Source organism: Salmo salar, chromosome ssa07 (assembly GCF_905237065.1).
Source record: "Salmo salar chromosome ssa07, Ssal_v3.1, whole genome shotgun sequence".
In the NCBI taxonomy this organism is placed as follows: Eukaryota; Metazoa; Chordata; class Actinopteri; order Salmoniformes; family Salmonidae; genus Salmo; species Salmo salar.
The window spans coordinates 8585421-8598499 of NC_059448.1; the positions used below are offsets into that span (position 1 = coordinate 8585421).

General features: G+C 43.4%; 1 protein-coding gene across 1 annotated transcript in view; it reads left to right on the plus strand.

Moving 5' to 3' along the window:
* The window catches only part of arap2 (ArfGAP with RhoGAP domain, ankyrin repeat and PH domain 2), a 187971-nt gene that overhangs the window by 113471 nt on the left and 61421 nt on the right, over positions 1-13079 (plus strand). The window lies entirely within an intron of this gene.

A 13079-nucleotide genomic window follows, 5' to 3' on the forward strand; every position in this document is an offset into this window, starting at 1 on the left:
ACATTTGGGGAAAATGTGTTTGGGTTTTACCAGAGACATACTTTGGAGCTGGTCTTTGTTGATGGAAATGCAATGTTTTATAGTCCAATGTTCCAGTGGCAGTAGTCACGCTATAGAAAATTTAATATATTGAGACACAATATGCCATGAATCCCTTCTTCATTTGATGGTGAATGGTCAGTTGTTTGTATTCAAGGCAAGGTATTTACAGGTAACTACTGAGGTGAATGGTCAGTTGTTTGTATTCAAGGCAAGGTATTTACAGGTAACTACTGAGGTGAATGGTCAGTTGTTTGTGTTCAAGGTATTTACAGGTAACTACTGAGGTGAATGGTCAGTTGTTTGTATTCAAGGCAAGGTATTTACAGGTAACTACTGAGGTGAATGGTCAGTTGTTTGTGTTCAAGGTATTTACAGGTAACTACTGAGGTGGATGGTCAGTTGTTTGTGTTCAAGGTATTTACAGGTAACTACTGAGGTGGATGGTCAGTTGTTTGTGTTCAAGGTATTTACAGGTAACTACTGAGGTGAATGGTCAGTTGTTTGTGTTCAAGGTATTTACAGGTAACTACTGAGGTGAATGGTCAGTTGTTTGTGTTCAAGGTATTTACAGGTAACTACTGAGGTGGATGGTCAGTTGTTTGTATTCAAGGCAAGGTATTTACAGGTAACTACTGAGGTGAATGGTCGGTTGTTTGTATTCAAGGCAAGGTATTTACAGGTAACTACTGAGGTGAATGGTCGGTTGTTTGTATTCAAGGCAAGGTATTTACAGGTAACTACTGAGGTGAATGGTCGGTTGTTTGTATTCAAGGCAAGGTATTTACAGGTAACTACTGAGGTGGATGGTCAGTTGTTTGTATTCAAGTCAAGGTATTTACAGGTAACTACTGAGGTGGATGGTCAGTTGTTTGTGTTCAAGGTATTTACAGGTAACTACTGAGGTGGATGGTCAGTTGTTTGTGTTCAAGGTATTTACAGGTAACTACTGAGGTGGATGGTCAGTTGTTTGTGTTCAAGGTATTTACAGGTAACTACTGAGGTGGATGGTCAGTTGTTTGTGTTCAAGGTATTTACAGGTAACTACTGAGGTGAATGGTCAGTTGTTTGTATTCAAGGCAAGGTATTTACAGGTAACTACTGAGGTGAATGGTCAGTTGTTTGTGTTCAAGGTATTTACAGGTAACTACTGAGGTGAATGGTCAGTTGTTTGTGTTCAAGGTATTTACAGGTAACTACTGAGGTGGATGGTCGGTTGTTTGTGTTCAAGGCAAGGTATTTACAGGTAACTACTGAGGTGAATGGTCAGTTGTTTGTATTCAAGGCAAGGTATTTACAGGTAACTACTGAGGTGAATGGTCGGTTGTTTGTATTCAAGGCAAGGTATTTACAGGTAACTACTGAGGTGAATGGTCAGTTGTTTGTATTCAAGGCAAGGTATTTACAGGTAACTACTGAGGTGAATGGTCAGTTGTTTGTATTCAAGGCAAGGTATTTACAGGTAACTACTGAGGTGAATGGTCGGTTGTTTGTATTCAAGGCAAGGTATTTACAGGTAACTACTTAGTGTTAAATGTAATTGTTAACACAACACATAACAACCTTCATCCTTGTTGTGATTGGTTCAGTGTAGGGGTAAACAGGAAACCCAGTCCCCTGGAGCGTTACAGTCTTACTGTGAGTAGCTGTGTGAATGAGTACGCCTCCTCTTCTCCCAGTCAGGTAGTCAAGGTGGGAGGAGGGAGGGAGGCTGGGAAGGAAGGAAGGAAGGAGGGAGGGAGGACGAAGGGAGGGAAGAAGAGAGGAAGTAACTGCCTGAAAGCATGAGTGGCAGCATGTAAATGACACCTCTAATTTCTGATTAGTTTGTCTTTTCCTCTTGAGTGCTTCTTTCTACTCTACTGTCTGCCACAGTGTATCAGAGAGCTCTTCTCTCTACTGTCTGCCACAATGTATCAGAGAGCTCTTCTCTCTACTGTCTGCCACAATGTATCAGAGAGCTCTTCTCTCTACTGTCTGCCACAGTGTATCAGAGAGCTCTTCTCTCTACTGTCTGCCACAGTGTATCAGAGAGCTCTTCTCTCTACTGTCTGCCACAGTGTATCAGAGCTCTTCTCTCTACTATCTGCCACAATGTATCAGAGAGCTCTTCTCTCTACTGTCTGCCACAGTGTATCAGAGAGCTCTTCTCTCTACTGTCTGCCACAGTGTATCAGAGAGCTCTTCTCTCTACTGTCTGCCACAGTGTATCAGAGAGCTCTTCTCTCTACTATCTGCCACAGTGTATCAGAGAGCTCTTCTCTCTACTATCTGCCACAGTGTATCAGAGAGCTCTTCTCTCTACTGTCTGCCACAGTGTATCAGAGAGCTCTTCTCTCTACTGTCTGCCACAGTGTATCAGAGAGCTCTTCTCTCTACTGTCTGCCACAGTGTATCAGAGAGCTCTTCTCTCTACTGTCTGCCACAGTGTATCAGAGAGCTCTTCTCTCTACTGTCTGCCACAGTGTATCAGAGAGCTCTTCTCTCTACTGTCTGCCACAGTGTATCAGAGAGCTCTTCTCTCTACTGTCTGCCACAGTGTATCAGAGAGCTCTTCTCTCTACTGTCTGCCACAATGTATCAGAGAGCTCTTCTCTCTACTGTCTGCCACAGTGTATCAGAGAGCTCTTCTCTCTACTATCTGCCACAGTGTATCAGAGAGCTCTTCTCTCTACTGTCTGCCACAGTGTATCAGAGAGCTCTTCTCTCTACTGTCTGCCACAATGTATCAGAGAGATCTTCTCTCTACTGTCTGCCACAGTGTATCAGAGAGCTCTTCTCTCTACTGTCTGCCACAGTGTATCAGAGAGCTCTTCTCTCTACTGTCTGCCACAGTGTATCAGAGAGCTCTTCTCTCTACTATCTGCCACAGTGTATCAGAGCTCTTCTCTCTACTGTCTGCCACAGTGTATCAGAGAGCTCTTCTCTCTACTATCTGCCACAGTGTATCAGAGAGCTCTTCTCTCTACTGTCTGCCACAATGTATCAGAGAGCTCTTTTCTCTACTGTCTGCCACAGTGTATCAGAGAGCTCTTCTCTCTACTATCTGCCACAGTGTATCAGAGAGCTCTTCTCTCTACTGTCTGCCACAGTGTATCAGAGAGCTCTTCTCTCTACTGTCTGCCACAGTGTATCAGAGAGCTCTTTTCTCTACTGTCTGCCACAGTGTATCAGAGAGCTCTTCTCTCTACTGTCTGCCACAGTGTATCAGAGAGCTCTTCTCTCTACTGTCTGCCACAGTGTATCAGAGAGCTCTTCTCTCTACTGTCTGCCACAATGTATCAGAGAGCTCTTTTCTCTACTGTCTGCCACAGTGTATCAGAGAGCTCTTTTCTCTACTGTCTGCCACAGTGTATCAGAGAGCTCTTCTCTCTACTATCTGCCACAGTGTATCAGAGAGCTCTTCTCTCTACTGTCTGCCACAGTGTATCAGAGAGCTCTTCTCTCTACTGTCTGCCACAATGTATCAGAGAGCTCTTTTCTCTACTGTCTGCCACAGTGTATCAGAGAGCTCTTCTCTCTACTGTCTGCCACAGTGTATCAGAGAGCTCTTTTCTCTACTGTCTGCCACAGTGTATCAGAGAGCTCTTCTCTCTACTATCTGCCACAGTGTATCAGAGAGCTCTTTTCTCTACTGTCTGCCACAGTGTATCAGAGAGCTCTTCTCTACTGTCTGCCACAGTGTATCAGAGAGCTCTTTTCTCTACTGTCTGCTGTCTCAGAGAGCTCTTCTCTCTAATGTCTGCCACAGTGTATCAGAGAGCTCTTCTCTCTACTGTCTGCTGTCTCAGAGAGCTCTTCTCTCTACTGTCTGCTGTCTCAGAGAGCTCTTCTCTCTACTGTCTGACATCTCAGAGAGCTCTGCTTGGCATCCGACCGCAAGGCGCTACAGAGGGTAGTGCGTACCACCCAGTACGTCACTGGTGCCGAGCTCTCTGCCATCCAGGACCTTTATACTAGGCAGAGTCAAGGAAGGCCAAAATAATTGTCAAAGAGTCCAGCTACCCAAGCCACAGACTGTTCTCTCTGCTATGGCATGGCAAGCAATACCAACGTACCACGTCTGGAACCAACAGGACCCTGAACAGCTTCTATTCCCACACCATAAGACTTTTAAACAAGACTGCTAAATAGCTAATCAAATGGCTACCGGGAATACATGCTTTGACCCTGTTTTTCACTGACTTTATGCACATACACACTGGACCCTACCCACAGACTCTCACATACACACTGGACCCTACCCACAGACTCACACATACTGACACCCAACACTGACACACACACACACACACACATGCATACTGATGCCACACACACAAACACACTTTCACACTCACCACATATGCTGCTGCTACTGTCTACTATCTATCGTGTTGCCTAGTTACTTTACCCATACCTCAATTACCTTGTACCCCTTCACATCGACTCGGTACTGGTACTCCCTCTACATAGCCATGTTATTTTCTACTCCCTGTATATAGCCAACGTTATTTTCTACTTCCTGTATATAGCCATGTTATTTTCAACTCCCTGTATATAGCCAAAGTTATTTTCTACTTCCTGTATATAGCCATGTTATTTTCTACTTCCTGTATATAGCCATGCTATTTTTATTTGTTATTCAATATTTATTCCTTTATTCCTTATTCCTTCAATATCTATGTCAATTTTTTTGTATCTTAAAAAAATATATATGTACATATACAGTACCAGTCAAAAGTTTGGACAAATACTTATTCAAGGGTTTTTCTTTATTTGTACTATTTTCTACATTGTAGAATAATAATGAAGACATCAAAACTATGAAATAACACTATGAAGTAACCAAAAAGTGTTAAAAGAAATGATTATCTATTTTAGATTTTAGTTTCTTCAAAGTACCCACCCTTTGCCTTGATGACAGCTTTGCACACTCTTGGCATTCTCTCAACAATCTTCATGAGGTAGTCACCTGGAATGTATTTCAATTGACAGGTGTGCCTTCTAAAAAAAAGTTAATTTGTGGAATTTCTTTCCTCCTTAATGTGTTTGAGCCAATCAGTTGTGTTGTGACAAGGTAGGGGTGGTATACAGAAGATAGCCATGTTTGGTAAAAGACCAAGTCCATATTATGGCAAGAACAGCTCAAATAAGCAAAGAGAAACAACAGTCCATCATTACTTTAAGACATGAAGGTCAGTCAATCCGGAAAAGTTTCTTCAAGTGCAGTCGCAAAAACCATCAAGCACTATGATGAAACTGGCTCTCATGAGAACCGCCACAGGAAAGGAAGACCCAGAGTTACCTCTGCTGCCGAGGATAAGTTAATTAGAGTTAACTGCACCTCAGAAATACAGCCCAAATAAATGCTTCACAGAGGTCAAGTAACAGACACATCTCAACATCAACTGTTCAGAGGAGACTGCATGAATCAGACCTTCATGGTCGAATTGCTGCAAAGAAACCACTACTAAATAACACCAATAAGAAGAAGAGACTTGCTTGGGCCAAGAAACAAGAGCAATAGACATTAGACCGGTGGAAATCTGTCCTTTGGTCTGATGAGTCCAAATTTTAGATTTTTGGTTCTAACCGCCATGTCATTGTGAGACGCAAAGTAGGTGAACGGATGATCTCTGCATGTGTAGTTCCCACCGTGAAGTGTGGAGGTGTGATGGTGTGGGGGTGCTTTGCTGGTGACACTGTCTGTAATTTATTTAGAATTCAATGCCCACTTAACCAGCATGGCTACCACTGCATTCTGCAGTGATACGCCATCGCATCTGGTTTGGGCTTAGTGGGGCTATCATTTGTTTTTCAACAGGACAATGACCCAACACACCTACAGGCTGTGTAAGGGCTAATTGACCAAGAAGGAGAGTGATGGAGTGCTGCATCAGATGACATGGCCTCCACAATCACCTGACCTCAACCCAATTTAGACTGTTTTGGATTAGTTGGACCGCACAGTGAAGGAAAAGCAGCAGTGCTTAGTATATGTGGGAACTCCTTCAAGACTGTTGTGAAGTGAAGCTGGTTGAGAGAATACCAAGAGTGTGCAAATCTGTCATCAAGGAAAAGGGTGGCCTCTTTGAAGAATCTCAAATATATTTTGATTTGTTTAACACTTTTTTGGTTACTTCATCCATATGTTTTATTTCATAGTTTTGATGTCTTCACTATTATTCTACAATGTAGAAAATAGTAAAAAATAAAGAAAAACCCTTGAATGAGTAGTTGTGTCCAAACTTTTGACTGGTACTGTATATATTTTTAAATGTCTCTGTGAATTAGAAATGTCTATTTTATACCTGACTTGAGAGATCCAGACATTTTTGTATTTTCTATTATCATCTTTTTGCCTCCGATTTTAAATGTATTTTCCATTCAAAGAGACTTTTAAAGCATTCCAGGCTCAGATTTACATAGAGAAACGATGTCTTTGTTCTTAGATATTAGGAAGGTTGAAGCCATTGTTCAGTTTAGACTATTGAAGTTTAGGCTACGTTAAAACAAAAATCAAATGTACTTTTTAATTAGTAATTTCATTACTTACATTTATTTCTGTCCCAAATAATTTTATAAAATCAGCTTGCCTACTCAAAAATCTGTGAGGGTCATAGCCCATTTCCCTAATCCCTTCATCACATTGTTTCATGGCTAAAATCATCTAGGACTGCATGCAAAATGGTTCCCTAGTCCCTATGTAATGGTGTGGGCCCTGGTCAAAAGTAGTGCACTATATAGTGTTTAGGGTGCCATTCCGGATGTATCCTGGGCCTGTTGATCTGACCTTAACTGTGGGTGGATAATGTCATCTTCTCTGTCTCCTCTCCTCTGGTAATGCAATGAAGAGTGATTCCAGCATGTTCTCTACCAACACAGACAGATCGTTCAGACCCTTACGATTTAGCTATTTCCATTTTCAGCCCAGCTGACATGCTGTCTAGCAGATGTCTTCATCGCAAGATATTTTAGTCTGATGGTGGAAAGAGAGGGGATCGAGGGAGGATACAGAGAGAGGGAGGATGGGAGGAAGGAGCGAGGGAGGAGGGGAGGAAAGATGATGACTCATTGGAGGAGTGTGTAATATGCTGTTTGTGTGTGGAGAACGGTGTTTTTTTTGTAACGTTGATTATACGTTGGTTGTGCATCTTGTGGCAGACTAAATATTGTGTTTTAACATGACGAAATGCACACATTTGCAAACCTACATACAGATGTAGGATCTTACTTTGAGCCAGTTTGCCACAGTAGGAAAATAATCCTGCAGCAACAGGACGTTAATTATTATGTGGGTTATATTTAATGGACATTTTTTAAATGGAAATTACAAACTTTAGAAGCCTTTTTAAACCTCATGCACTACACATTTGATCTACAAGAGTGATCAAATTGTATGAATTTATGTAGGTTGTTTTCCTTTCTTCAAAACTCTTCCTAGTCCCTCTGTTCAGGCATTGTCTAATTGATTACTTCATTGGTCCGTTGATGACTTGATTAGCACAATCAATATCCCTATGGTGAACACTTTCAGAACGTTTGACAAAAGAAGAAACCAGAGACTCTAAATTGCGGCTATGTGGTCCCTTCCCATCCTCATTTGTCTGGAAACCGGTAATGTAGCATAGCAAGGAACTCGTTTGGAACGTTAGCTAATTTGTAGACGTCGGGCGGAGGCAGTTTTCTTTTGGTTGCCGCCCTAGTTTTCCCTAGCTACACTCTCTCTGGAGGTTGGTAGTGACCCCCCATGGCGCTCGACAACGCTGCGGGGCTCATCGTGTGTGTGTGTGTGTGTGTGTGTGTGTGTGTGTGTGTGTGTGTGTGTGTGTGTGTGTGTGTGTGTGTGCATGGGGAGGAGAACAGCTGGAGACGGGACGCAGCTGCTTGATTGTAAATCAGCTTGGTATTGTTCCCTCTACCATGCTAGCACTGTGCAGGGGCTAGAGTAGTGCTGCACCACCCGTTAACTGTCAATGTGGAGCCTGCTGGTGGAAACCGAGAGAGATACAAGCACACAGATATTCACTTTGGTGAATGCCGACGGTGGTGAGGGTGGCAGTGGGTTTGGGTGATGTCAGTTCCTGTCAGAAAGCCCTATACGAAAAGGGCAAATTCTGCCTATTTTTTTCCTCTCTCTTACCGTCCCTCGTTCAGCTGCAGCGTGCGTCAAAGCAAAGCCCCGTCCCCCCTATCCCTCGCTCTTTTTCCTTTACCCTCCTCTCTGTCTGTCTCTTTCTGTCCCTCTCTTTCTACCATTCGGTCTCTCTTTCCCACCCCCCTCTCTCTTCTCTTCTCCGTCTCTCTGTCTGTCTCTCTCTGTCCCTCTCCTTCTCCCATTCGGTCTCTCTTTCCCACCCCCTCTCTCTTCTCTTCTCCCTCTCTCTGTCTGTCTCTCTCTGTCCCTCTCTTTCTCCCATTCGGTCTCTCTTTCCCACCCCCCTCTCTCTTCCCTTCTCCCTCTCTCTGTCTTATCCCATACTCTCCTCTCCCCCTCTTAACCTCTCTCTCTCTCTCCCTCTCTCTCTCTCTCTCTTCTCCCTCTCTCCTACCCCCCTCTCAACCTCTCCTCATCTCTCCTCCTCTCCTCTATTTGACGGCCATAAACTAGTAATTTTCCCTGTAGGCCAGTAATGGGATGATTCTCTGGAAAAACCTTCCCTCCCTGATGTCTTCTCATTCATTTGTCAAGTCTGTCCTGAGCGTTCCTCCGCGCCCGTCATTACAGTCCTAGATTCCCGCTAGGGGTTTCCCAAAGCACCTTTCCATGGGATGGAGACTGGATGGCTTTTATTTCCTCATTGAGGAGAATGGAATTCTGTTGACTGTCAGCGGTAGAGGTCACACGGGTTCGTGATACAGGAGAATTAAACTCTTTAAAAAGTCCCAATATGCTTTGTCTTTCACTGTTTAAACTAATAATAAGTGTTTCACACCCTACATGCCCCCGGGAGTGCCATTAGTCATCTAACCGATATTATCATACTATTTCATGCCATATGACTGTTCACATGCCCACTCTAATACCTAATGATTAAAGGCCTTATTTATATGAATTAATTCATCTCTGCATCCGTGTTTCCAGGTTCAGAAACAGCATTCTTCTTACAAAACTGCCTCTTAGGATTCAGGCAGAACAACAAAACAAGGTTTACAGGTTGTGACCAAAAGCAACTAGACTGCATTTCCATTCAAGTATGCTTCCTCTCTGTATGTAAACCCTCTTATATAGCAGTTTACATGGCAGAGGTTTAGATGAGCTATCATCCCCAGGTCCAGAAGGAGACTGTTGTAGCCTGAATCTCAACAAAAAAAACATAGGGAAGGAAACGAAAGGAAAAGAAACACCAAACAACAAGAAAAACATCTGGTGAAGTGATAGACATGGCATTTTGGTGTGTCCGATAATATCGTCAAGACAAACGGAAGCAGTTGTCGCAGGTAGATAGAATTGGTAATGACTTTAAATACCAGCTGTCACCACGGTAACTACGTGCATGGGAGGGGGGGTGACTATAAGTGGGAATTCACTTCAGAGTGTTATGGTAGTGGTGAGAAAAAAATAATGGAGAATGGGGTCACATACCTAGCATTTTCTGAAATGTCATCTCTGGAAACATGACAACACTTTGGTAAGTTATTAGTGGAATGTTGTCCACAATGTCTCTCACTCAGACAATAATTTACTATTGGAATGAACATTTGTAGTGTAAAAGTCAAGCAGGAAAGTGTTTCAAATCAAATCAAAGGGTATTTGTCTCGTGCGCAGAATACAACATGTGTAGACCTTAAAGTGAAATGCTTACTTAACCAACAGTGCAATTTTTAAGTAATTATGAGGTATTAGGTGAACAATAGATAAGTAAAGGAATAAAAACAACAGTAAAAAGATAGTGAAAAATAACAATAGCGAGGCTATAACAGTAGCGAGGCTATAACAGTAGCGAGGCTATATACAGACACCGGTTAGTCGGGCTAATTGAGGTAGTATGTACATGTAGGTATGGTTAAAGTGACTGCATAAATGATAAACAGAGAGTAGCAGCAGCGTAAAAGAGGGGTTGGGGGGGACAATGCAAATATTCCGGGTAGCCATTTGTTTACCTGTTCAGGAGTCTTATGGCTTGGGGGTAAATGCTGTTGAGAAGCCTAGACCTGGCACTCCGGTACCGCTTGCCATGCAGGGAGTACAGGAGGGGACTGAGCACGCACCACTGAGGGGCTCTAGTGTTGAGAATCAGCGTGGCGGATGTGTTGCTACCTACCATCACCACCTGGGGGCGCCCTGTCAGGAAGTCCAGGATCCAGTTGCAGAGGGAGGTGTTTAGTCCCAGGATCCTTAGCTTAGTGATGAGCTTTGAGGGTACTATGGTGTTGAATGCTGAGCTGTAGTCAATGAATAGTATTCTCACATAGGTGTTCCTTTTGTCCAGGTGGGAAAGGGCAGTGTGGAGTGCAATAGAGATTGCATCATCTGTGGATCTGTTTGGGCGGTATTCAAATTGGAGTGGCTCTTGGGTTTCTGGGATAAAGGTGTTAATGTGAGCCATTACCAGCTTTTCAAAACACTTCACGGCTCGGACGTGAGTGCTACGGGTCTGTAGTCATTTAGGCAGGTTGCCTTAGAGTTCTTGGGCACAGGTGGTCTGCTAGGAAACATGTTGGTATTACAGACTCAATCAGGGACATGTTGAAAATGTCAGTGAAGACACCTGCCAGTTGGTTAGCACATGCCCGGAGCACACGTCCTGGTAATCCCTCTGGCCCCGCAGCTTTGTGAATGTTGACCTGTTTAAAGGTCTTACTCACGCCTCAGTGTTGCTTGCCTCGAAGCGAGCATAGAAGTGATTTAGCTCGTCTGGTAGGCTCGTGTCACTGGGCAGTTTGCAGCTGTGCTTCCCTTTGTAGTCTGTAATAGTTTGCAAGCCCTGCCACATAAGACGAGCGTCAGAGCCTGTGTAGTACGATTCAATCTTAGCCCTTTATTGGCGCTTTGCCTGTTTGATGGTTCGTCGGAGAGTCCTGCACCTTGAAAGCGGCAGCTCTACCCTTTAGCTCAGTGTGAATGTTGCCTGTAATCCATGGCTTCTGGTTGGGGTATGTACGTACGGTCACTGTGGTGGACGACATCCTAGATGCACTAAATGATAAAGCCAGTGCCTGATGTGATGTACTCCTCTATGCCATCGGAAGAATCCCGGTTTGGTGAAAGAGAGGGATGGAGAGATGAAAAGAGAGAAACCGGAAAAGGGAGAGAACCTTTTCTCCTGTCTTTTTCATGTCGTCTATTAGAACAATATCTGACTCGTCACACGCTGTTTGACAAATGAATCAATAATTAGCATATTCATGAGATGAAGAGTCAAAACTTTTGGAGTTGAAAACCATTGTGTGTGTGTGTGTGTGTGTGTGTGTGTGTGTGTGTGTGTGTGTGGCGCGTGTGCGTGTGTGCGTGTGTGCGTGCGTGCGTGCGTGCGCACATGTCTGTCTGTCTGTCTGTTGGTGGCAGAAACAAAAAAGCAGATGTCGACAGTGACTTTGAAATCCAACATGAGATGTTTTCATGAACTTCATGCTTGTTAAGTAAATCCTCCCAGGCAGACAATCATGAAATACATTTGTTCCTTCCAACTTTCTAGAGATCAACTTTGTCTCTGTTGATAGAAACCTGGAGGGAGATTAGATTTATTTACTATTATTAGTATACTGGGTGTAAGTGTGTGTCAGGTAAAGATTAGGGAGGACCATGTTTTTGTATGTGCATAGTCTTATTTCTATTACAGCATACTGTTGTTCATATTCCATTCACCCAGCTCAATAAAATATCAACAGGTTTAGGCGACTACATGACACTCAAATTTGCCCTGTACCCTTCATGAGGTTGTTACAACCTACTCAACAAATAAAGGGTCTGAATACTTATGTAAATGTGATATTTAAGTTTTAATTTTGTTAAGACTCTCAGACCATGTTTTTAATGTAGGTGCACAGGTCGAGAGACAAATTGGAGTAATCAAGGGGACAGACAGTGACACATTCAATACTGCCTTGTACACTCTTGCCTGCATCTAACGCTCCATTTGGCAACTGAAACAAGTTTATATTGGACAAATTCAGGTAGTTCCCTCCACGTTTCGCTCCGTTTGCTTCCGTTTCAGAAACGTTTTGCGACATAATCGGCAGAATGAATACACCCTTGATCACCCGCACACACAGTTCACTTTCATAGCAGCCACATACAGCATCATCAGTTTGCTCATTGTATAACTCCTTCTCGCATCTACCCGCTCTCCTCCTCTTACCTTTTCCCTTCAGTTGTGGAGTGCATAACACATCAGCTGTCTGTGACCAGGCGCATAAACCTATCCAAGCCAAACCTTCATACCATAACCGCTAACAACTACATCGTTGTCAATATACTAATATTAGAGTTAAAAACTTGAACCCAACAATCCAATCCATGTGTACAATCATGCAGTACAGTGAACGGATGATCTCCACATGTGTGGTTCCCACCGCGAAGCATGGAGGAGGAGGTGTGATGGTGTACAAAAAACAAAGAAATGTATGCATTCACTACTGTAAGTCGCTCTGGATAAGAGCGTCTGCTAAATGACTAAAATGTAAAATGTAAAATGGTGTGTGGGTGCTTTGCTAGTATCTGTGATTTATATAGAATTCAAGGCACACTTAACCAGCATGGCTACCACGGCATTCTGCTGCGATACACCATCCCATCTGGTTTGCACTTAGTGGGACTATCATTTGTTTCCAACACACACCTCCAGGCTGTGTAAGGGCTATTTGACCAAGAAGGAGAGTGATGGAGTGCTGCATCAGATGACCTGGCCTCCACAATCACCCGACCTCAACCCAATTGAGATGGGATGAGTTGGACCGCAGAGTGAAGTAAAAGTAGCCAACAAGTGCTCAGTATATGTGGGAACTCCTGTTGGAAAAACATTCCAGGTGAAGCTGGTTGAGCGAATGCCAAGAGTGTGCAAAGGTGTCATCAAGGCAAATGGTGGCTACTTTGAAGAATCTAAAATATATGCACT